Below are 24076 nucleotides of genomic sequence, written 5' to 3' on the forward strand. Positions count from 1 at the left end.
TTTTATTGATAACCAAATGGTTCCATTAGTTCGATCTCAGAGGACAAATCATTTCTTATACTGCAAGTGTTAAGAGAAAAGCTAATAAAGAGAGAATTAATTTAGCCAATCAACTGAAACAATTAGATGAAGAATATGCTTTGACTTCAGATCCTGTTTTATATAAAAGACGGGTTGAAATTAAAACCAAATATGATTTTTTTATTAACATACCTTATTGAAACTCTCCTAAAGGATAAAAGTCAATTTTATATTCATGGAGATAAAACAGGTAAATTATTGGTTAACTAAATTAAAACTTCTGGTGCTAAACGACAGATTAAAGAAATTTATAAAGCTAACGGTATTAGGACAACTGATCATTTAGAAATAAATGATACTTTTAGAGAATTTTATTCTAAACTTTATAGTTCTGATCTTCTTAAAGATAATACTGTAATGGATATTTTTTTTAGACCAAATAAATATCCCTACACTTTCTGTTGCTAACCAAAAACTGCTGGATCAATTTATTTCTCACGAAGAAATAGCCGAGCCTGTACGTTCACTGCATTCAAGGAAAGCTCCAGGTCCTGTCAGACTTTCAGAAGAATTCTATAAGGCTTTTTCTTCTTTGCTTATACCTCATTTATGTTCAGTTTTTTCAGATTCTTTTAAGTCAGGTAGGTTGTGACAATCTTTTTACAAAGCTTCTATTTCTCATATCCTTAAAAAAAAAGAACCCAACTGAATGTTCTTCATATAGACCAATTTCCTTACTTAATGTTGATGCTAAAATTCTACCTAAAGTTCTGGCCTGTAAGATGGAAAATATCTTATCTATCATTTCTGATGATCAAACTGGTTTTATTAAAAATTGATACACTTATTTTAATATCCGTCGATTATTAAATGTTATCTATTCTCCTTCTAAGGGGATATTGGAGTGTGTGATATCCTTAGATGGTGAGAAGGCTTTTGATCAGGTTGAATGGCATTATTTATTTAAAATCTTAGAAAAATTTAATTTTGGGTCCAACTTTATTCAATGGATTAAATTACTGTATTTATCCCCTTCTGCTCGTTTTACTAATTCTCAGAACTCAAAACCACTTAAGCTTCAAAGTGGAACCAGACAAGTTTGCCCTTTGAGTCCTTTGCTTTTTGACCTGGCTTTAGAACCTTTAGCTATTGCTTTTCGAGAATCTAATCACATCACTGGTATTTTATAGAAGGGTACTATCCACAAAGTTTCACTTTGTGTGGATGATTTATTGCTTTACATTTCTAATGTCGAAGCTTCACTACCTTCTGTGCTTTCTTTACTCTCTTGTTTTAGTCAGTTTTTTGGATATAAACTGAACCTACGCAAGAGTGAACTTTTTCCGTTGAATAACTTGCCATTAACTGATATTAATCTTCCTTTTAAAATTGTAAGAAACCAATTCACTTATTTGGGTGTATTAATTTCTAAGAATTATAAATACCTAATTAAAGAAAATTTTCTTACTTTATTAAATTATATAAAAAGAATATTATCACATTGGTCACCTCTTTCGTTATCATTGATTGGTCGAATTAATTCTATTAAAATGAATGTTATACCTAAATTTATATACCTCTTTCAGGCTTTACCCGTTTTTATTCCTAAATCCATTTTTGACTCTCTGGACTCCATTTTATCCTCCTACATCCAGAACGAGGGGTCACAGTTTGAAGATAGAGGGGAAGCCTTTTAGGACCGAGATTAGGAAAAACTTCTTCACACAGAGAGTGGTGAATCTGTGGAATTCTCTGCCACAGGAAACAGTTGAGGCCAGTTCATTGGCTATATTTAAGAGGGAGTTAGATATGGCCCTTGTGGCTACGGGGGTCAGGGGGTATGGAGGGAAGGCTGGGGCGGGGTTCTGAGTTGGATGATCAGCCATGATCATAATAAATGGCGGTGCAGGCTCGAAGGGCCGAATGGCCTACTCCTGCACCTATTTTCTATGTTTCTATGTTTCAATAAAGTCAAAGTCCATCTCCAGAAGTTAAAAAGAATGGAGGTTTAGCTTTACTAAATTTTAGGTTTAATTACTGGGCAGCTAATATACAGAATCTCAAGTTTTGGTTATACCATATCAATCATGAGGACTGTGCCGGGTGGGTTTCTTTAGAAGCTAACTTGGTTAATAAATTTTCTATTATCGCTCTTTTGGGACCTCCACTTCCTTTATCCTTATGTAAGATAACTGAAAATGTGGTAATCAAACATACTTTGAGGACTTGGATACAATTTAGAAAACACTTTGGTTTATTGAGATTCTCCCTTTCTAGTCCCATTTTTTAAATTTTTTTAAGCCTTCTGTGACTGATGTAGTTTTTAAACAATGGGAAAGATGGGGTATTACATGTTTCTGGGATCAGTTTGTTGGCGAAAGTCTTTGTTCGTTTGAACAATTGTCAACTAAATATAGTTTACCAAAAAACCTTTTCGTTTGGTACTTACGATCTCAATTATATACATTTCCTAATAGTCCTGATAAGAATGTATTAGATGAAATTCTTCATATGAAATCATTTAATAATGGTTCGATATCCAACGTTTATGATATGTTGTTGAGCATGAGAAATGATTCTTTAGACAAAATCAAAAATCTTCAGGAACAAGATTTACAGACCTCAATTTCTGAAGAAACTTGGAATGAGATTTTTAAATTGGTAAATACTTCATCATTATGTGCTGATTATTCCCTCCTACAATTTAAATTGGTTCATAGGGCATATATGACCAAGGACAAGTTATCTCATATTTATACGGATATATCACCCTACTGTGATAGGTCTAACAATGGAGAAGCATCATTTACTTGTAAGGAGGTTTCGACTTTTATGTTACTGCGGAGGCTAACTAAAATGGCGTCTTTGTTATGTTAATCTGGGGAATGCGGCTTTGTTGTGTTAAACGTTGAGAACGCTTGCGCTAGCAGCTTGTTTTTTCTTTAGAGTGTGATAAGAGAATGTTATTAACCAATTGGGATAGTTGTTATGGTTTTGGTGTATTTGAAGATACTGTATGTGCGGGGTTTTGGGGCAGAAGGCGGGAGAGCGAGACAGAGGATGGACGATCTGCTGTGATGTCCGCTAACGGGGTCAGACCCCGAGGAGGGTGTTCGGCGAGGAGACGGAGGCAGACTCGTGTGGAGCGTCTGGTCGACCACCATTGTTGGTCCCAGGCGGCCGGTCGGGGTGGTCCGAGGGGGTCGCAGGGTGAAGAAGAAGGTCCTTGAGCTCCAACGGTTTTTGTGCACGAAGAGACTGAACTTTGATAAGTGTGGCGCCTTTTATTTTCCTTTTATATTTTATTCTCTTTTAATTATATAGTTCCAGTAATATCTATAAACTGTATATCATTTAATTGCATCTGGTGTATTGTCTGTTATTTGGGCAGGGTGGGGTACCTCACACAGCATCCACACAAACAAATTACCCAGTTTGGCGGGGCCGACGTTGTTTCCCTAGACGACAGCGAGCCGAGTGACCCTGAGGGTGGCCAGTGGGGGCTACATTGTGGGGGCTTTGTCCAAGATTGAGTCTGCTGGTATGCTGTGTGGGTGCCCTGTTTAAATCTGTAATGTGTGTCTCTGTGGGTTATTTGCTGGTTATTGCTGTATGCGTTGTGGGTGGGTCTTTGTTCGAGTTCGGGCTGGCATTGACAAGTTGGAGGTGGCATTCGGGGCTGCCCATGCGGTTGGGAGAGAGAGGAAAGAGTGGTCTGATTTGGAGGCAGTGTCTGCGAATAAATGTTCTAGCTCTGGCAGGCTCCGCCTGGCACTTGGGATAGTGTCCACCCCAGGAGGGGCGGAGGCGTGCGAGACATGGGTGGAGCGGATCTCTCAGTTGTTAGATGAGTGGCAGTGCTTGGTTGAGGGAGAGCGACAGGGATTGGTTGAAGGTTTAATTAGGCGGGCTGGTGACGGTGTTAGAGCTGTCAGGTTCACTTACACTGTAGTGACAGCTGTCAGTTATTTGAAAGACGGGGGAAAGTTTTCAGTGTGTCTTCTCTGGCTAGGAGGGCAGCAAAATTGCTTGCAGTGCCAGGGGGATCATTTCAGGGGATCAGCCCCTCCTTCAGTTGTCCAGCTGATCAGAGAGGGATCGAGAAACTTAGTGGAGGCCCAGTGGGGGAATGGCTTGGGGTCTCTGGGGAAGCACGTTCCCAGCAATGTACTGATGAACTTCCGAAAGGAAAAGACCCTATTCCTGAAGGCTTAGAGGGACCACGCCCCAGGGTGTCGCTATGGATAGAGGGAAGCGATGCTAAAGCTATCCTCGACCCCGGGGCACAGGTCAAGTTGTTGTACAGTTCGTTTTACAACCGGTGTCTGAAGTATTTATCCTTGACAACCGCAAGGGAACCGGAGACTTTGGGTACTAGTGGCAGTAGTTATCCAGAAGATGATGATTGGTTAATGACCCTGGAGGTCATGGAGGCATTTTCTGGGCACCCAGCGTGTCGAGTTGCTTCTGAGGACGTGTGTAGCAGCCTTGAGCCAGAACCAAATTTAAACGAGACCCAGCGGTGGTACGGCTTGGGGAAAGTAGCTGAGGGTGAGACCCTCTTAGTAGATGCTCCGAACTACCTCGAGGGAGGGGAGTTGACCGCTAAAGACACCTCAGTGAGAGAGAGGTCATGGCAACTGGACCCTAGCGGTGTGGAAAATGAAGGCAGCGTGTATGTGGATTATGCGACGTGGTTTAATGTGCTGCATCTGAGGGGTGGATGTTGCCAGATCCTGAGGAGTGCGGCTGTTGAGCTGAAGATGGCCTTTACTAGTTCCCTAGGATTTTTCCGATCTGAAAAGATGCCCAAGGGCATATCCGGAGCCCCTGCATCCTTCCCACGGGGCATGAGGAAGACCATGGGGGAAGTGAAGGTGTGTGGAGTTTTGACGTATGTGGATGACCGCCTAGAGCTTGGATTCGCCTGGGGGGACTATGAGGCGAGGCGAGTGGCTGAGCCCGGGCGACCGAAGCGAAGTGTCAAATGTGGAGGAGTTTTTGGCCAGAGGAGCTTGGTGCAATGTGAGGAAAATGACCCGACATACCAGTTGAACTTCCTGGTGTTGGGACAGATGGTGGTGGACCGGGGGATGGAAACCCAGGTCATCAATCTGAATGAGACACAGGGAAGAGAGGGGATTTGCACCGCACTGCTGTCATGTACTGATGAATTAATCCAGCCAGAAGAAACAATGACCCACTTTCGAAGGGATCAGCAGAAACTCAAGACGTCGATTCAGAACAGATTGGAAGACTTGCAAGTTGGGGAAGATCAAGGAAGTGTTCTGACTAAGATCAACAGAAAACTGAGCGCCCAGGGAGGGGAGTTTGACTACACTCCCGAGGAGGTAAAGAAATGGAGGACAAATCTCGGAAAAGGGAGGCAGACGCTTGAAAGGAACCTGAAGGTGACTATCGACAGTTTAAATGAAGTGGAAAAACTGAAAGTTGACCTGGAAGACGTCCTCAGGAAGAAACAACCGGAGGCTGAACATTCTTTAACTGCTGCTTTTCAGGTCAGGGTGGAAGAAGCTGGTGGGGTAACTGCGTCCCAGATTGAGATGGCCAAGAACCCTGAGTCAGAACTACTGAGGCTGTGGCGAGAGTTGAAGGAGTCCCCGAAAAAGCTGACGTCTCGACTGCAGGAGGCTGAAGGGGTAGCCCCGGCTAAATGTTTCAGTTTGGAGAAACTTAAACAGCAGCTACCGATCGAGGGAATGAGGAAGGATACGGGTTCGAAGGATGATGTGCTGCACATGTGGTACATGCTGCCTTTCGCTAACTTCCCCGTGATTGAGGAAGAGACCTTTGGCCCTTCTCCCACCGAGTCAGGTGTAGTGGGGAGTGCTAGCTGTGGGCAGTCTGAGTTACGGCAGGATCAGGAAGGAGGAGAGGCGGGGCCCCGGACACGAGACAGGGGTCTCCGAGCTGTAGTGGTGGCCTGAGTGACAGAGGAGTTGGCAAGCAGGCCTGAGGTATCCCTAGTAGTGTCTGAGCCTTTTGGGTTTAGGTGAGGGGGTACGGAGGTCTCAGAGGGTTCAGAAGCTCCCAGATAGGTTGGCCTATGTAGCGCCTGTGGGACGGGAGTAAGGTCCACTGTTTGGGGAGCACTGTCACTGTGTGTATTGGTGTATGTGTGTGTTGTGTGTCTGCAGGACTGGTTGACGAGTTATTTAGAAGTCATGAGGACATGACTTTATTTGGTGGGGGGAGAGTGTAAGGGGGTTTTGACTTTTATGTTACTGCGGAGGCTAATTAAAATGGCGTCTTTGCTATGTTAATCTGGGGAATGTGGCTTTGTTGTGTTAAACGTTGAGAACGCTTGCGCTAGCAGCTTGTTTTTGATTTAGAGTGTGATAAGAGAATGTTATTAACCAATTGGGATAGTTGTTATGGTTTTGGTGTATTTGAAGATACTGTATGTGCGGGGTTTTGGAGCAGAAGGCGGGAGAGCGAGACAGAGGATGGACGATGTGCTGTGATGTCCACTAACAGGGTCAGACCCCGAAGAGGGTGTTCGGCGAGGAGATGGAGACGGACTCGTGTGGAGCATCTGGTCGACCACCGTTGTTGGTCCCAGGCGGCCGGTCAAGGTGGTCCGAGGGGGTCGCAAGGTGAAGAAGAAGGTCCTTGAGCTCCAACTGTTTTGTGCACGAAGAGATTGAACTTTGATAAGTGTGGCGCCTTTTATTTTCCTTTTATATTTTATTCTCTTTTAATTATATAGTTCCAGTAATATCTATAAACTGTATATCATTTAATTGCATCTGGTGTATTGTCTGTTATTTGGGCGGGGTGGGGTACTTCACACAGCATCCACACAAACGAGTTACCCAGTTTGCCGGGGCCGAGGCTGTTTCCCTAGACAACAGCGAGCCGAGCGACCCTAAGGGTGGCTGGGGGCGGGGTGGGGGGCTACATACTCATATGTTTTGGACGTGCCCAAGTCTTGGAAAATATTGGAAGGAAGTATTCCAAACTTTTACTGTACTCTTTAAAGTAAATTTTAAGCCTAATCCTTTGACTGCCCTATTTGGTATTGTTGGGAGGAAGAATATCATTTTGAAGACATCTGATTTGCACATTCTGGCTTTTATCTCTCTTATGGCTAGGAGGATGCTTTTGTTTAAATGGAAATATGCTGTTCCGCCTAATCCTGCTCAGTGGTTACGAGATTTTATGGCATGCCTAAATTTAGAAAAGATTTGTTGTTCAATTTCTGAATCCAACCAAGATTTTCAAAAGTTGTGGGGGCCATTTCTAAATTATTTTCACAATCTTTGACTTCTTGTTAAAGTATAGAAGTTGGTTAATAGCATATTTTATAATCTGATAAGTTTTTTCTTTTTTTTTCCCCAAACAGCTTCGACTTTGGTAGTGGGTGTAGAGTTTTTTTTTAATAAAATTGATTATATTCTAATATACGAATTAATCTAATCTATATGAATATAAAGTAAGGTGTTTGTTAATGTGATTCAATATACTGTATCTGGTATTATTATATGTTTTCTTTTGTTTTATAATATGTATTCTCTTGGATTCTGTATTCTGTTATATAGAAATCAATAAAACATATTGGAAAAGAAAGAAAGAAAGAGTTGAACTGCAAGTGCATGCAACAAGACCATCTGGACCTCCAGTTGGCTCACAGCAGAGGTGATTGATAAGTTTGTAGCCTAAGGTAGAAGGAGATGAGTTATGCAGCTCTCATTACATGCACGTGCAGTTCAACTCTGAACGAAAATGCAGAAAGTTTGAAGTTAATAACTCATCTCCTTCTACCTTAGGCCGCAAACTTATCAATCACCCATCGTATATAAAATTGTGACATTATTTATTGAGCAGCTAATCACCTCTCACTTAGATAACCAGAATATACTTAAAGAAGAGCAGAAAGGATACAATAAGGGTATGAAAGGATATAAAGAACGACTGATAAGCCTGGTAGAAAAGCAGAGATCTTTCACATTGCTATATTGACTACGTAAAAGCATCTGTGTCCAACACCCATGGTTAATAGAAGTTCTTTATATATATATATATATATATATATATATATACTACACCCAATACTTGTCATGGTTCTGTCAGTGAAGTCTGCATTCTGGTTCACGGTCCAGTCTGTGGACTCAGGACTCCGGGTCTTCCAGCTGTCCTTTGTTTCAGTTGGGTTAATCATAGGCACCTGATTCCCATCCTGAGGCTTGGAATGTAAGTAGCCTTGGGGTCGAGTGTGAGCAGCTGGTTTGACTTGTCAAGATTCCCTGGGAGCAACCGACCGGTGGTAGGCTAGAGCAGACACTTGCCATCTTTAGGCTGCGCTGGAGAGCCATCGCTTCATGGAGCCTTGCTGTCAGGAGTTGGAGCTGTCTTTGCGGTATGGATTCGGCTGTTTCCTGGGCCAGCTGAGTGGCTATCACCCACTCCAAGCTAGGTAGGGATCCAGCTGTTTCTTTAGCCAGCTGAGGTTGCTGGCCGTAACTGTGACTCGGAGCAACCCCAACGCAGAGATGGAACTGTTTGTCATTCTTCGGTGTTTATCTCTTCTTGTCCTCACCTCCGTGGAGTAAGTCAGGCCTTTCTGCTGTTGCCCTGTGGGGGGACCTGTCTTGTCTTTGTCTCTGTTCAGTAAGTCCAGCTATTCTGCCGTTACCTGATGGATGGACCTGTCCCACCTTGGTGTGGAGATAAAGATGAGTCCCGGCTTTTCGAAGGATAAGTCCCGGCTCTATGTTGATGTTCAGTTCCCAATCTGTCTCTGAGCTCCAGCCTCCAAGTTAACAGCCTCAGGACCCAAGACTCCAGCCACTTCCTGTCCTGTAGCCATGTCATGTCCTTGCCTAGTTCTGGGGTCCAAGACCAAGGCAAGGCCCACGTTCTGGCTCCTTGTCCAGTCTCTGGCTCAGAGTCCAAGCACAGGCTCCTAGTTCATGGTTCCTAGTCCTGGTTCCTTTCTCCCAAGCCCAAGCTCCTAGTTCATAGTTCCTTGTCCAGGTTCCCTGTTTCTTGTCCATGTCCTAGCCCAGGTCCTGCATCGTAGTCCTATCCCTAATACTTCAGTGTCTGTGTCTTGCGTTTGGGTCTGCCACCAGGGTCCCCCATTATGACAATACTTGTGAAATTCTTTAATGTCTGCTGAAGCATCGGTACACTACAATCGCCTGATCTATTAACAGCCAAAAAAGATCAAAATAAACAAAGGCATTTTTCAGGGTGGTTTTCTAAGTCCACTGTGGTTCTGTCCAGCTTTAATCCCACTCCTTAATTTACTAAATTGTACAGAAATTGGGTATCAAATGTCATGTGTGACGCCCAGCAGAGCTACCGGACGGATGGTGTTAATGAGAGAGATAAGAAAGCCAATGGAGATACATTCAAAATGCTAATAAGAGAGAAGAGAGGGATTAATGGGAAAGAAACACAATTCAGATATTGACAGTCCGGTTGCTTTGAACCTGAACTGTTTGAAGTTTGATGGACAGGTGATACCCCAACTGGGGAATAAAAGGAGCAGGTTTGCTAAGGCACGTGACACACCACAAGACTCTGGAAAGAGCAGTGTGCCCCCACAAGTTAGTGGGAGTTTGGAGGACCAGTTCACGGGAGCCGACCAGAGGCACACAGGGTGTAAAGGTACGATCAGTGGGAACCTGGGGTGTGTGTCCGCCCTTGCCAGGGTGCCAGGTTCACCGCGGAAGAACGATCGTATCCGGAACAGAGGGGTCACAGTCGGTGACCACAGCGGGGTTAGAAGACATCAAAAGGTCTGCCCGAAACAAACTGTGAAGACATCAAAAGGTCTGCCTGAAACCAAATTGCATCTCTCTCTCTCTCTCTCTCCAACGGTAGGACAACAGCGATTACTGCGAACTGCACTAAACTGAACTGAACTCTGCTTCACTTAAGGCTGATCATTTTACCCCTAGACTGCGATTGAGCTTGGTTGATTCCTATTACCCTAGTTCTGTGCATATGTGTGTGTTATCATTGCTAACCTGTTACATTTATATCCTTACGATTAGTGTACTGTATTACTTATTTCTTTAATAAAACTTTATTAGTTCCTAGTAATCCAGACTCCAATGAGCGTTACATTTCTGCTGGTTTGGCAACCCAGTTACTGGGTACGTAACATAACTGGGGATCTCGTCTGGGATTTTGAACGCCAAAATTGGGACGGGGTAAATTGAATGGGTTCAAATTCCTGAAAGAAAAAAAGGGCGAACAGCAGAAATGGAGACTGAGGAATTTCTAAAGGCGCCAACCTTGGAGGCATTAGAGGATGCCAGGAAATCAGAATTGGTGACTGTTGCAAGATGGTTGAATCTTTTTAAGGGGAAGCCAACAATGAGGAGAGCGGAGATGCACAGAGCTATCATTGAGCATTATGTATCTAAAGGTGTTTCCCCACGGGGAGCTGGAGGTGGTGTCTATGAGCAAACCTGGTGGAGAAGCAGTGCAGCTGCAGATGGAAAAATTGAGACTCAAGCACAAGTTCTGAATAAAGCAGTTAGAATGGGAAGAGAGAGAGAAGCAGAAGAAAAGGGAATTTGAGCTTTAGAGGTTAAGGATGACGCTAGAGAGGGACCAAATGCTGAACCAAGGTGAAGGGTTCAGGGCGACCCAGGAGGTTAGGTTGGTTCCCCCATTTGAGGAGGCCGATGTTGATCGGTACTTTCTACATTTTGAAAAAGTCGCTGCAAGTCAGGACTGGCCGAGTGATAAGTGGGCTGTTTTGCTTCAGAGCGTACTTAAGGGGAAGGCTCAGCAAGCTTACTCGGCATTGTCCGCAGAAGATGCCCAGAGGTATGATGTGGTGAAAGAGGCTATACTCAGGATTTACTAGTTGGTCCCGGAGGCATACCGGCAAAGGTTCCGGAATGTGAGGAAGCAGTGGGGCCGCACATATTTAAAGTTTGCCCGTCAGATGCAGATGTATTGTGAGCATTGGTGCGCCTCAAAGGGGTCACTGGGGATTATGACAGATTGCTACAGCTAATACCGATTGACTAATTTAAAGGTTGTGTCCCTGAAGGTATGAAGCCCTATCTAGATGAGAAAGAGGCAGAAACCTTAGCCGCAACTGCTAAGTTAGTGGATGAGTACACGTTAACACACAAAGCAAAGTTTACCCCGAGTAAAAGCTACCAGAAGGGTAGTCGAGAGGGCGGAGCAAGTCCGCTGGAAAAGCCAGAAAGTAAGCCAGGGACTAGTGAGAAAGATAAAGAAGACAGGAAGCAGTTTGGTAGGATGTCTCCTGGGGTAGAATACTATAATTGAGGGAAAGCCGGTCACATTGCATCCAGGTGTTTAGCCCTAAAGAAGGAGACGGGGAAAGGAAAAACGATGACTCCAACTGGCTGTATTGAGCTGGCAAACAAACTGCTAGGGGAGAAGAGGTCTGACAGAGTTCAGGAAGGGCGCGAGAAGTTTATTTTGGCTGGATTGGTGTCGGTGAAGAAGGGGTCAACCCCAGTTCCAATATGGATCTGGAGAGACACTGGGGCTTGTCAATCATTGATTTTAAGGAGGGAGTTAGACTTTAGTTCAGAGACCGAGACTGGGGAGGTCAGTGTGATAAAAGGCATTGGGAAAGGGACTGAAGCAGTACCTTTGCACCAGATACACCTAAAAAGCGACTTGGTCTCCGGACCGGTCACGATAGGGGTGAGGCCCGAGTTACCGATGGAAGACGTGGAGGTCTTACTCAGTAATGACCTTGCAGGCAGAGATGTGTACCCAGCAGTAAAGCTGACAAGCAAGCCTGCCAGGACTGAGGACCCGCCCATGGACTCACAGGTTTATCCAGTTTGCGCAGTGACTCGGCGCATGTCCAGAAAGGCTGCCGAAGCGAATGTAGATTTAAGCTGAGACGTTTTTGCCAGTCTTGTACCAGGAGGGGTTAGAAAATGAGAAGAAGGAGCATAGTGGAGCGGAAGGAAGTGAGGGAGTTGAGGTAGATTTATCATTAGCGAGGAAGGAATTTATACAGGCACAGGAACGAGATGAGGAGCTGATGGTTTTGACGGAGACAGCTCTCTCCGAAGCAGAAATAAAAAGGGAACTAGTGGGATATTATGTGAAGAAAGGAGTACTGATGAGGAAGTGGAGACCAAGTACTGTGCCCGCAGATGAGGAGTGGAGGGTGGTACACCAGGTGGTAGTGCCGAAAATTTCTAGGGAGAAGATTTTTAACCTGGCCCACAAGATACCCCTCAGTGGATATTTTGAGGTGAGGAAAACAGTCGATAGAGTTATGAAAGAGTTTTACCGGCCAAACACGAGGAAGGATATTATTGAGTATTGTAGATGTGAGCCGACATAGTTAGAGCCTATTAATATGTTAAAAGCTTACCACGATCAGAAAGCAGATCTAGTTGGTGTTATCACGAAAATTAATGAGGCTGGGGTGCCAAATGATAAGGGGAAAACCCATCTTGAAAAGATAAATATGGTGTCGACCAGATTGGAGAACTCTATTGTTTTGGCCAACTTTTCTGATAAAGTCTCTCACTTAACACACGAACAGAGCGAGCCGCTGATAAAGCTAATTAACCAGCATGCCGATGTGTGTCCGGATGTCCCGAGGCGATGCAAGGGGACGGTACATGATTTTGTTGTCACATCAGACCAGTCTATTAAGCAGCACCCCTATAGGATGAACTTGGAGAAGGGCAAACTAGTGGAAAAGAAATTGAACACATGCTAGCCACAGGTATTATTAGGCCATCCAAATCGGAATGGGTGTCTCCCTGTCTGGTTGTCCCCAAAGTCGATAGGAGCATACGATTCTGTACAGATTACAGAAAGGTGAACACCATCACAAAAACTGATGCTTACCCCATCCCAAGGGTAGGTGATTGCATCAATAATGTGGTGAGAGCTAAGTACATCACAAAGATCGATTTGCTGAAAGGGTACTGGTGCGTTCCTTTAACCGACTGAGCTCGAGAAATCTCAGCAGTTGTCACTCCATCCGTGTTATACGAGTATAATGTTTTACCTTTTGGCATGTAAAACACCCCAGGGACCTTCCAAAGGATAATTAATTCAGTAATAAAAGGATTCAAGAATGCAGAAGCGTATATTGATGATTGAGTGGTCTGGAGTGACATGTGGGAGGAGCACATTGTGGCAGTAGAGGAACTGTTTAAATGGCTGTCTGAAGCCAACCTGACAGTGAACCTCACAAAAAGTGAGTTCGGCCACACTAAGGTCACTTATCTGGGATATGTGGTAGGACAGGGGCAGGTGGCACCGATGCAGGCTATCTCTGAAGTTCCCATCCCAACAGACAAGAGAGCCCTGAGAAGGTTCTTGGGGATGGTGGGGTACGATCGGAAGTTTTGCAAAAAGTTTGCGGATATTACCCTCCCTCTTACTAAGCTCTTGCTGAAGAATGCGAAGTTTGTGTGGAACAACCTTTGTCAACAAGCCTGCGAGAGTCTGAAGGCGATTCTGTGTCACCACCCTGTATTGAATGTGCCTGACTTTTCAAAATCCGTCTCCCTAGCAACAGATGCTAGCGACGAAGCGGCCAGGGCAGTGCTGTTGCAGACAAAGAGGAGATCAAACACACAGTGGCTTATTTTTCTAAGAAGTTTAATGTTCATCACAGAAATTATTCCACGTGGAGAAGGAATTACTGACAATCATACTAGCATTACAATATTTTGAGGTTTATATTTGTCCAGCACGGAAACCACTGATAATTTACACTGATCACAATCCATTAGTGCTTTTGGCCACAATGAAGGATAAAAACAAACGCTTACTAAGTTGGAGCCTGGTCTTACAGGAATTTAATATTAAGATAAAACATATAAAAGGAACTGACAATATGATTGCTGACTGTCTGTCAAGGTGTTAAAACTTAAAGTTCTCTGTATTAGCCAAAGAGCTGATGATTACCTGTATATTAGTGTGTATTTAATAATGTGCATTCATGTCCATAATTTTTATCCCGGTAAAAATCTTTTCAAGGGTGGGGGTGTCATGTGTGATGCCCAGCAGAGCTACCGGACGGATGATGCTAATGAGAGAGATAAGAAAGACAATGGAGAAACATTCAAAATGCTAATAAGAGAGAAGAGAGGGATTAACGGGAAGGAAACACAATTCAGATATTGACAGACCGGTTGCTTTGAACCTGAACTGTTTGAAGTTTGATGGACAGGTGATACCCCAGCAGGGGATAAAAGGAGCAAGGTTGCTAAGGCACGTGACATACCACAAGACCCTGGAAAAAGCAGTGTGCCCCCACAAGTTAGTGGCAGTTTGGAGGACCGTTTCGCAGGAACCAACCAGAGGCTCACAGAGTGAAAAGGTATGATCGGTGGGAACCTGGGGTGTGTGTCCGCCCTTGCCTGGGTGCCAGGTTCACCACGGAAGAACGATCGTATCCGAGCGGAGGGGTCACAGTCGGTGACCACAGCAGGGTTTGAAGACATCAAAAGGTCTGCTTGAAACCAAATTGCATCTCTCTCTCTCTCTCCAACGGTACGACAACAACGATTACTGCGAACTGCACTAAACTGAACTGAACTCTGCTTCACTTAAGACTGATCATTTTACCCCTAGACTGCGATAGAGCTTGGTTGATTCCTGTTACCCTATTTCTGTGCATATGTGTGTATTATCATTGCTAACCTGTTACATTTATATCCTTACGATTAGTGTACTGTATTACCTATTTCTTTAATAAAACTTTATTAGTTCTTAGTAATCGAGACTCCAACGAGTGTTCCATTTCTGCTGGTTTGGCAACCCAGTTACAGGGTACGTAACACAAATCAGAAACAAAGAAATATATTATACCAGAGGTGGCCAACCTTTTACATTCCATGCATCAATATTTTCACTCACAAGTTCAGATGCGCCATGCAACTCTTGTACCCCTAATCAATTCTTGTAAAAGTATGTTAATATAGAACTCGTGCATGAAAAAATCGCATCTGAACTCGTGCATGAAAAAATTGACGCATGGAATGTAAAATGTTGGCCACCGCTGTATTATACCTTGGCATACCTTCTATACATGGATGATATGAAATTATATACTTCTTCATCAGTAAAGTTAGAGTAATTAATTGAAATAGTAGAACTATTTTCGAAGTATTTAAAAATGTAGCTTGGACTGGATAAATGCAGGACATTAAACATAAAGAAAAGTGCAATAGAGCTAATAGAATACAAAAGAGAGCAGCAGGATGCAATAGAACCAATGGATAAAAATGAAACATATGTGAGACATCAACAAGCAACAAAAATAGTAAATAGTGTGATAAGGGAAACTTTTTTGACAGAATTTATTTCAAGGCTTAAGGAAATCTGCCAAACAGAGCTCAACAGTAAAAATATAACAAAGGCAATAAACACATTTTCTATAGCCATACTAATGTATTCTTGTGCATAATATCTTGGTCCAAGACTGATCAGGAAGATCTATAATGAAAAATAAGAAATGAAATGACAAATTTCAGAAAACATTACACTCGAATGCGCTTAGATTAACACTACCTAGGACAAAAGGTGAAAGAGGAATAACAGACCGTAAAAATCTACTCCACAGTCAGATTAAATTTCTAAGGATTTATTTTATCATCAAAAACAGGATTTAGCGCTCCATGCAAGCATACGCAATTCTGATAAGAAGGACGCATCACTAAACTTAATGAGAGCACAACCTAAGAAAAATGAAGAAATTATCACTATTGAAGAAAAAGTTAACAGTGGAAGAATATGTCCCTCCATGGAAGACATCCCACAATCTGAGCAGGTTAGATATTGTCAAGGAAACATCGAATGCCTGACTCAGAGTTGTTGACTTCTTCCCAGAAATAGAAGGATGCCTTATGGCAACACAGTACCAGGTGGTTAATGCAAAAAATATCAAAAATGCATAATAAAAGGCAAACAAATTCAAGGTGATAAATGTATAAAATGCCAGAACAACAAACAAACCAATACATTGTAAGATTATGCAGTAGTTTAACTCAATCTGAGTACCTACACAACCACAATCAAGTGGCAAACAACATTCAACAGAAGCTTGTTGGAATTACAAACTCATAAAAGAAACCATACCTTGCTATAAATACAAGCTTGATCCAGTTTTAGAGTCATTATCTTATAAACTATATTATGACTAATCTATTATTAAAGATAAGACAATCCATAATCACCTCCTGGATATAATAATACAGGATAAATAAGCAAGAACAACTTACTTAGTAGATGTAGCCATTCCAAACGCACATAGCTTACAAAAATCAATAAATGAAAAACACCAGAAATATGATGAATGAAAAGAGGAAATTGAAAGGTATTGGAACATGGGCAGGTTTTATATTGACCCAATAGTAATATCTACAACTGGTATCATCCCAAAGGCACAACACAATTGCATGAAACACTAAAATCTATGTAAATCTTCAGAAAGCTACAATACTAAACATCACTAGAATTATCTGAAAGTTCTAGCAATTCAGAAATGAGCTTGAGTGTCTATGCCTGGTTTTACCAGCTTGAGTGGAAAAAAAAAGCTATAAATATTCATGACCTGAGATGAAGAACACTTGAAAGCGAGTCCATGGTTTATGGGAACAACTCAGTGATGGAGGGAGTGAAGTTAAGTGAAGTTATCCCCTCTGGTTCAATAGCTGATGGCTGAAGGGTGATTACTAGACGTAGAAACATAGAAACATAAAAAAACCTACAGCACAATACAGGTCCTTTGGCCCACAAAGCTGTGCTGAACATGTCCCTACCTACGGTTACCCATAGCCCTCTATTTTTCTAAGCTCCATGTATCTATCCAGGGATGTCTTAAAAGACCCTATTGTATCTGCCTCCACCACCATCACTGGCAGTCACCATTCTCTGCGTAAAAAAACTTACCCCTGACATTTCCTCTGTATCTACTTTCAAGCACTTTAAAACCATGCCCTCTCATGCTAGCCATTTCAGCCCTGGGAAAAAACCTCTGACTATCCACACGATCAATGCCTCTCATCATCTTATACACCTCTATCAGGTCACCTTTCATTCTTTGATGTTCCAAGGAGAAACGGCCGAGTTCACTCAACCTATTCTTGTAAGGCATCCCCCCAATCCAGGCAACATCCTTGTAAATCTTCTCAGCACCCTTTCCATGGTTTCCACATCCTTCCTGTGGTGAGGTGACCAGATGCGAGCCTTCTTAACCACAGAGTCAACCTGCGCAGAAGCTTTGAGTGTTGTATGGACTCAGACCCCAAGATCTCTTTGATCCTCCAGACTGTCAAGAGCCTTACCATTAATACTATATTCTATCATTATATTTGACCTACCAAAATGAACTACCTCACACTTCTCTGGGTTGAACTCCATCTTCCACTTCTCAACCCAGTTTTGCAATCTATCAATGTCCCACTGTAACCTCTGACAGCCCTCCACACTATCCACAATGCCCCTAACCTCTGTGTCATCAGCAAACTTACTAATCCATCCCTCCACTTCCTCATCCAGGTCATTTATAAAAATCACAAACAGTAGGGGTCCCAGAACAGATCCCAGAGGCACACCACTGGTCACCGACCTCCATGCAGAATATGACCCATCTAGAACCACTCTTTGCCTTCTGTGGGCTAGCCAGTTCTGGATCCACAAAACAATGTCCCCTTGGATCCCATTCCTCCTTACTTTCTCAATAAGCCTTGCATGGGGTACCTTATCAAATGCCTTGCTAAAATCTATATACACTACATCTACTGCGCTATCTCTATCAATGTGTTTAGTCACATCCTCAAAAATTTCAATCAAGCTCATAATGCACGACCTGCCTTTGACAAAGCCATGCTGACTATTCCTAATCATATTATGCCTCTCCAAATGTTTATAAATCCTGCCTCTCAGGTTCTTTTCCATCAACTTACCAATGACTGAAGTAAGACTCACTGGTCTATAATTTCCCGGGCTATCTCTACTCACTTTCTTGAATAAGGGAACAGCTGTTCCTGAAGCTGGTGGCATGGGTCCTGAGGTTCCTGTACCTTCTTGCTGATAGGAGAAGCGAGAAGAGAACATTGACTATCTGGTGGACATCCTTGATGATGGATGCTGCTTTCTTGTGACAGTTCTCTGTGTAGATGTTCTCAATAGTTGTAGGGCTTTATCAACTCGGTAAGATTTCTATTAGTTTTAATTCCATTAAATTTAGCCCATAAGACCATAAGGTAATGGAGCAGAACTAGGCATTTTGACCCACCCGGTCTGCTCCACCATTGGATCAAGTCTGTGATGGACATGGTCTGTGCCTTTACAAGAGAGGGGGAAACTGATTACAGTACTGCTGCCTGCTTCTGGGTTGCTATTGTGAAAGAGAGGTGGAGTTATATGATGGACAGTTGATGTTTACAGATGTTTCGCAGCATGTTTATTTAAGTGAGGTCAGGTGACTCTCTCACACACACGGAGTGGAACACCAGTTAAGGCAACTGGACAATGAATAGGAGGCCAGTGACAGAAGAGTCACTGGATGAAACTTTGGAGGGTGGGTTGAGGATCGATCAGGAAAATTGATTGGTGGCTATCACGGTGTGTAGAAGAGCTGACCCAGTGGAGGCTACCGGTGTGTTTACCCTTGCGTGGGTAGTAGTTTTCCCTCAAAGATGGTACCCTTTGTGATAAGCTAGGTCTGTTTAACCTGAGAGTGTATTCGGAGTCCAACGACGGAAGACTAATGGTACCTGCTTATTTGTTCTTTTCCTATTGTGGATTACAGACACCTCTCTCTCCCCCACCAACTCCGAGCATTGAACTGAACTTTCTTACAATACCATCGTAAGACTTTAAATCTTGCCACTCGAGCTTGAACAAGTCTGGGAATTATATTCACCCACATATATATGCTAACTGCTAACTTTTGATCTACCTGGTTTAAGTCACTATGTTAAGTAGTTACTTATAAATAGTGGCTTTTAACATCAAAACCAGACTCCAGGTGTATTCTATTGCTGCCAGTTCTGTTAAACCCTTGCGTGTACGTAACAAGTCTGATTCATTTCCCTCTCAACCGCACTCTCCTGCCTTCTCTCCATAAACCTTCCCACCCTGTCTTCTCAAGAATCTTTCAACCTCTGCTTTAAATACACCCGATGGCCTGGCCTACACAGCCACTTGTGGCAACAAATTCCACAGATCCACCAGCCTCTGGCTAAAGAAATTCCTCATCATCTCCATTCTGAATGGTTGTTTTCAATGGTTCAATGGTTCAATTTAATATCAGAGAATGTATACAGTATACAACCTGAAATTCTTAATCTTTGCAAGCATCCACTAAACAAAAACATCATTAAAGAATGAATGACAGAAGCATCCGAACACCAAAGCCTCCCTCCCTATCACACGCACAAGCAGCATCAGAGGCATCAACTTTTCCCTTCTCGCTCTCCACAATTGCACCAGCAAAAACTCCTGCCCACCATGCAAGCAATATCAAAAGACACCAAAGAGACCTTGATCGAGAGTCCATCAAAAACTACAGTCAATAATCAAATACTTTGTTATCTCAAACAGGCTGTCCCTCACTTTGTAGACTCTACAAGATCAAATTGATTGTAGAATTTAATTAATGACTATAGTTAGAGAAAATATCTCTAATTCATTAGACATATAAAATCATTAAAACTTAAGGCTTTAAAAAAGTTCAAAAAAGGTTTCAAAATTTTAAGGAAATAATAATTAAAATAAATATATTAATAGCTAATTTACACACTAAGTTACAGCAAAATAGTTTTGAAAAATAACTCAACATACCCCTTGCATGTCAAATCTTCATCCTGACATTACAATTGTCTCAGATTCTGGAACTAATCAGACATTAATCAGACTCTTTGGTAGAAAGTACAATGATGTAGACTATATTCTAAATGGAGAGAAAATTCAGAAGTCAGAGGTGTAAAGGGAATTAGAAGTCTTCATGCAGGATGCTCTATAGGTTAATGTGTAGGTTGAGTTGGTGGTGAGGAAGGCAAATGCAATGTTAGCATTCATTTTGAGAGGCCTAGAACATTAAAGCAAGGATTTAATGTTGAGGCTCAATAAGGCATTGGTCAGATCACACTTGGAGTATTGTGCGCAACTTTGTGCCCTTTATCTCAGAAGTGATGTGCTGGCATTGGAAAAAATCCAGGGGAAGTTCACAGGGATAATCATGGGAATGAAAAGAGTAACACCTGAGGAGCATTTGATGGCTCTGGGCCTGTACTCACTAGAGTTTAGAAGAATGAACGGGAATCTTATTGAACCTATTCAATATTGAAAGGCCTGAATATTGAAAGGCCTAGAGCCATCAAATGCTCCTCAGGTGTTACCCTTTTCATTCCCATGATTAACCCTGTGAACCTCCCCTGGATTCTTTCCAATGCCAGTACAACACTTCTGAGAGGTGTCTCAAGTAGGATAGACAAGCAGGAGAAGTAACAAATGGGATAGACAAAGGAGAGTCAGTGGATAATGTTTATTTGGATTTTTAGAAGGCCTCCGACAAGGTGCAGCATGTGAGGCTGCTTAGTAAGGCAAGATCCCATGGCATTACAGGAAAGATACTAGTATAGGTAGAGCATTAGGGTAGAATGGTAGAAAGGCAAAGAGTGGGAATAAAATCAAACTTTTCTGACTGGTTGCTGGTGACTAGTGGTATTCAGCAGCAGTCAGTGTTGGGACTGTTTTATTTTACGTGGTCTGTCAGTGTTTTGGGTGATGAGACTGATGGTTTTGTGATCAAGTTTGAGGACGATACGAAGATATGTATAGGAGCAGGTGGTGTTGAGGAAGCAGGAAGGCTGCAGAAGGACTTACACAGATTAGGAGAAAGGGCAAAGAAGTGGCAGATAGAATACAGTGTCACAAAGTATACAGTCTTGCACGTTGGTGGAAGCAACTAAAGCACAGATTGTTTTCTAAACAGGGAGATAATTCAAAAATCTAAGGTGCAAAGGGACCTGAGAGTCCTCATGCAGGATTGCCTAGAGATTAATTTATAGGTTGAATCAGTGGGGAGGGAGTCCAAATTGAAAAGATTAAAAAAGGTTACAGTTCCACTGGGGGGGATACAAGTTAAATGACTGGATGTTCCAATCAAAACCTGTTGTTTTAATTTTAACTGCTTTTACAAGCATTTTGTTGGGAAGTAGACGACATGAGTGAAGATGGAGGTTCTGTGTTTTTTTCACAGCTCGTTGCTGCTGATAGAACAACTGCACTCCAACATTGTACACACCTTGGAATCCAGGAGCAGGTAACTAAATCCATAGACTTCCTTGCATTTAGATCAGGGAATCAGCTCAGTGAACCTGTGTCAGGTTAACCAGGCATAACCTAGTCAGACCACTGTTTTTTATGGAGAAAGTTGTTTGTAGATAAATGTGTAAGTCCAAGATAATTTATGTATCAAAGTGAACTGATTGACTTAAAGTTACTTAATGATTTTAGAACATTGAACATAGGACATTACAGCATACTAAAGGCTCTTCGGCTCAAGATGTTGTACTAAATATTTCATCTACTCCAAGAACAATCTCTCCCACATAGACCTCCATTTCCTTTCATCTATGTGTCTATGTAAAATTTTCCTAGATGTCCCTAATGTAAATGCCTCTACCATCACCCTTGGGAGTGCACTTTGCCACCTGAGGAGAAAGGTGGTAACTGTCCACTCTGTCTATGCCTCCTTTCATCTTAAACACCTCTGTCAAGTCACCTCTCATTTTCCCTTATGTCACTCAACCTTTCCTCATAAGTCATGTTCTCTAATCCAGACAGCATCCCAGTACATCTCCTCTGCACCGTCTCTAAAGCTGTCATATTCTTTCTATAATGAGGTGACCAAAATTGCATATAGTTCTCCAAGTATGGAGTAACCAGGGTTTTATTGAGTTGCAGCATTATCTTGTGGCTCTTGAACGCAATCCCCTAATTAATGAAAACCAACACTCCATACACCTTCTTAAGAACCTTATATACGTATGCAGAAACTTTGAGAGGTCTATGGATCTGGACCCAAGGAATCCTCTGTTCCTCAAAACCAGGGGTCCCCAACCTTTTTAGCACCGCGGACCAGTTTAATATTGACAATATTCTTGTGGACCGGCCAGCTGGGGCTGGGGTGTTCAAGTAAGGTTAAACTCACCTCAACATGTCTTTTACAGTTAGGGTAGCCAACTTTCTCACTCCCAAATAAGGGACAAAAGTAGCAGTCAAATACGGGACACTTGTGTTTACCCCGAAAAAGACTACCATGACCATGAAGACTTGCGCGGGCACTTGTGTGCGCATGTGTGACATGCACATATGTGAAGTGCGCATGTGCGTACGTGCCGATTTTTTTTCCACAACTCGGTTTTGGCTTAATCTTCCCGACTACACTGTACATATATTATTTCTACTTAATATAGGCTGTGTATTTATCATATCATTCCTGCTTTTGCTGTAAGTTGGTGTTATTTTAGGTTTTATATGTTATTTGGTAGGTTATTTTTTGGGTCTGGGAACGCTCAAAAATATTTCCCATATAAATTAATGGTAATTGCTTCTTCACTTTACGCCATTTCGGCACGAAAGGTTTCATAAGAACGCTCTACCTTAGCGGGGGAAATACGGGACAAGGGCGGTCCCATATGGGACAAACCAATTTAGCCCAATATACGGGATGTCCCGGAAAATACGGGACAATTGGCAACCCTATGTTCAAGTTCAACAGTGCGTGACAGGGAATGAGGAACGGTGCAGCTGAATCATATCATTTCCTCGCGGCTCGGTAGCACATGCTTTGCGGCCCAGTGGTTGGGGACCGCTGTTCAAAACTGCTCAGCTTTCTGTCATTAGCCCTGTATTCTATCTTCAAATGCGACCTTCCAAATGAATCACTTCACACTATGTTTAATTTTTTAATGTAATTATTTTCTGAAGATTTAAAAAAATATTCCAACAGCCTTTTCATCATCACTGTTTGTGGATTTCAGAGACATTTTGAAAAATTTACTTAGTCTGAGCTTTTAGTAAGGATGGAATGAGGTTTAAGAGACTCAGCAGCTCTAAGGTCAAATGGTAGGGTGACTCAGACACAGACACAGCTGCAAGTCCTCCTACATGTTGAATCAAATTTTGGCAGAGAAGTTCAATTTGGGTGGTGCTACACACTCAAAGCATAAAGCCTGACAGCTGCTGTACTCCCAAATCCTTGATCTTCATCATCAGTGCGAACTTCAATTGTCAGTCCTCATATCTGTGCTTACTCATTAAACCACATGCCTTACCTACTCAACATATAATCACCACCTTGTGCAAAAGGCCAACTCAAAAATATTTCACAGACCTGTATTAGAAATACAAGGTCCAAAGTCAATGCCAGTGCAGACTATGCTATGGAAATCAAAACTAGGACCATGATTGCTGGGATTATGGGGAAGGAAATTTCAATGTCAGTAGTGGAAGCTAATCATATCACACAGGTGCAAAGAGGGTAATAGTTAGGGGGTCACAAGTTGGGAGTTAGTGATGGGAATTGTGCTGTGTTTATTGTTAGTGAGTGAAGATATAGTACATGCTGGAGATAATTGGATTGCAGAATGCTAATGATTCTGAATACTGGCAAGGGAGAGATATTGGGTCAGAAAATGTGAATTAGGCTGATATATTGATGGGTCAGGGATGATAAAGGGTAGTGAGCTTCAGAAACACAATTGTTGCTTCAATGGTAATGTTTATTTTTGCAGATGTCGTCTCCAGATGGCATGAGTCATTCCACCATAAATGAAAATCCTAGATGTGACATCTAAAGGGGTGTTTGATATTAGTGGACACCATTAGTCTGGTATATTGTGCTATAACTGTCAAACATATAGATGATCCCAAAAGACATGTTGCAGACCTAGTGATCTGCACACTTCACCCACTTTTTTCATCAATGTTTCATTTTCAAGGAAATTGGACTGGGAACACATAAATGTATCCAACTTCTAGACGGACATTCTTTATAATCTATCATCATGATATGCAACTGAGCTAGATT

The sequence above is a fragment of the Mobula hypostoma genome, chromosome 5 (genome assembly GCF_963921235.1).
Source record: "Mobula hypostoma chromosome 5, sMobHyp1.1, whole genome shotgun sequence".
Classification (NCBI taxonomy): Eukaryota; Metazoa; Chordata; class Chondrichthyes; order Myliobatiformes; family Myliobatidae; genus Mobula; species Mobula hypostoma.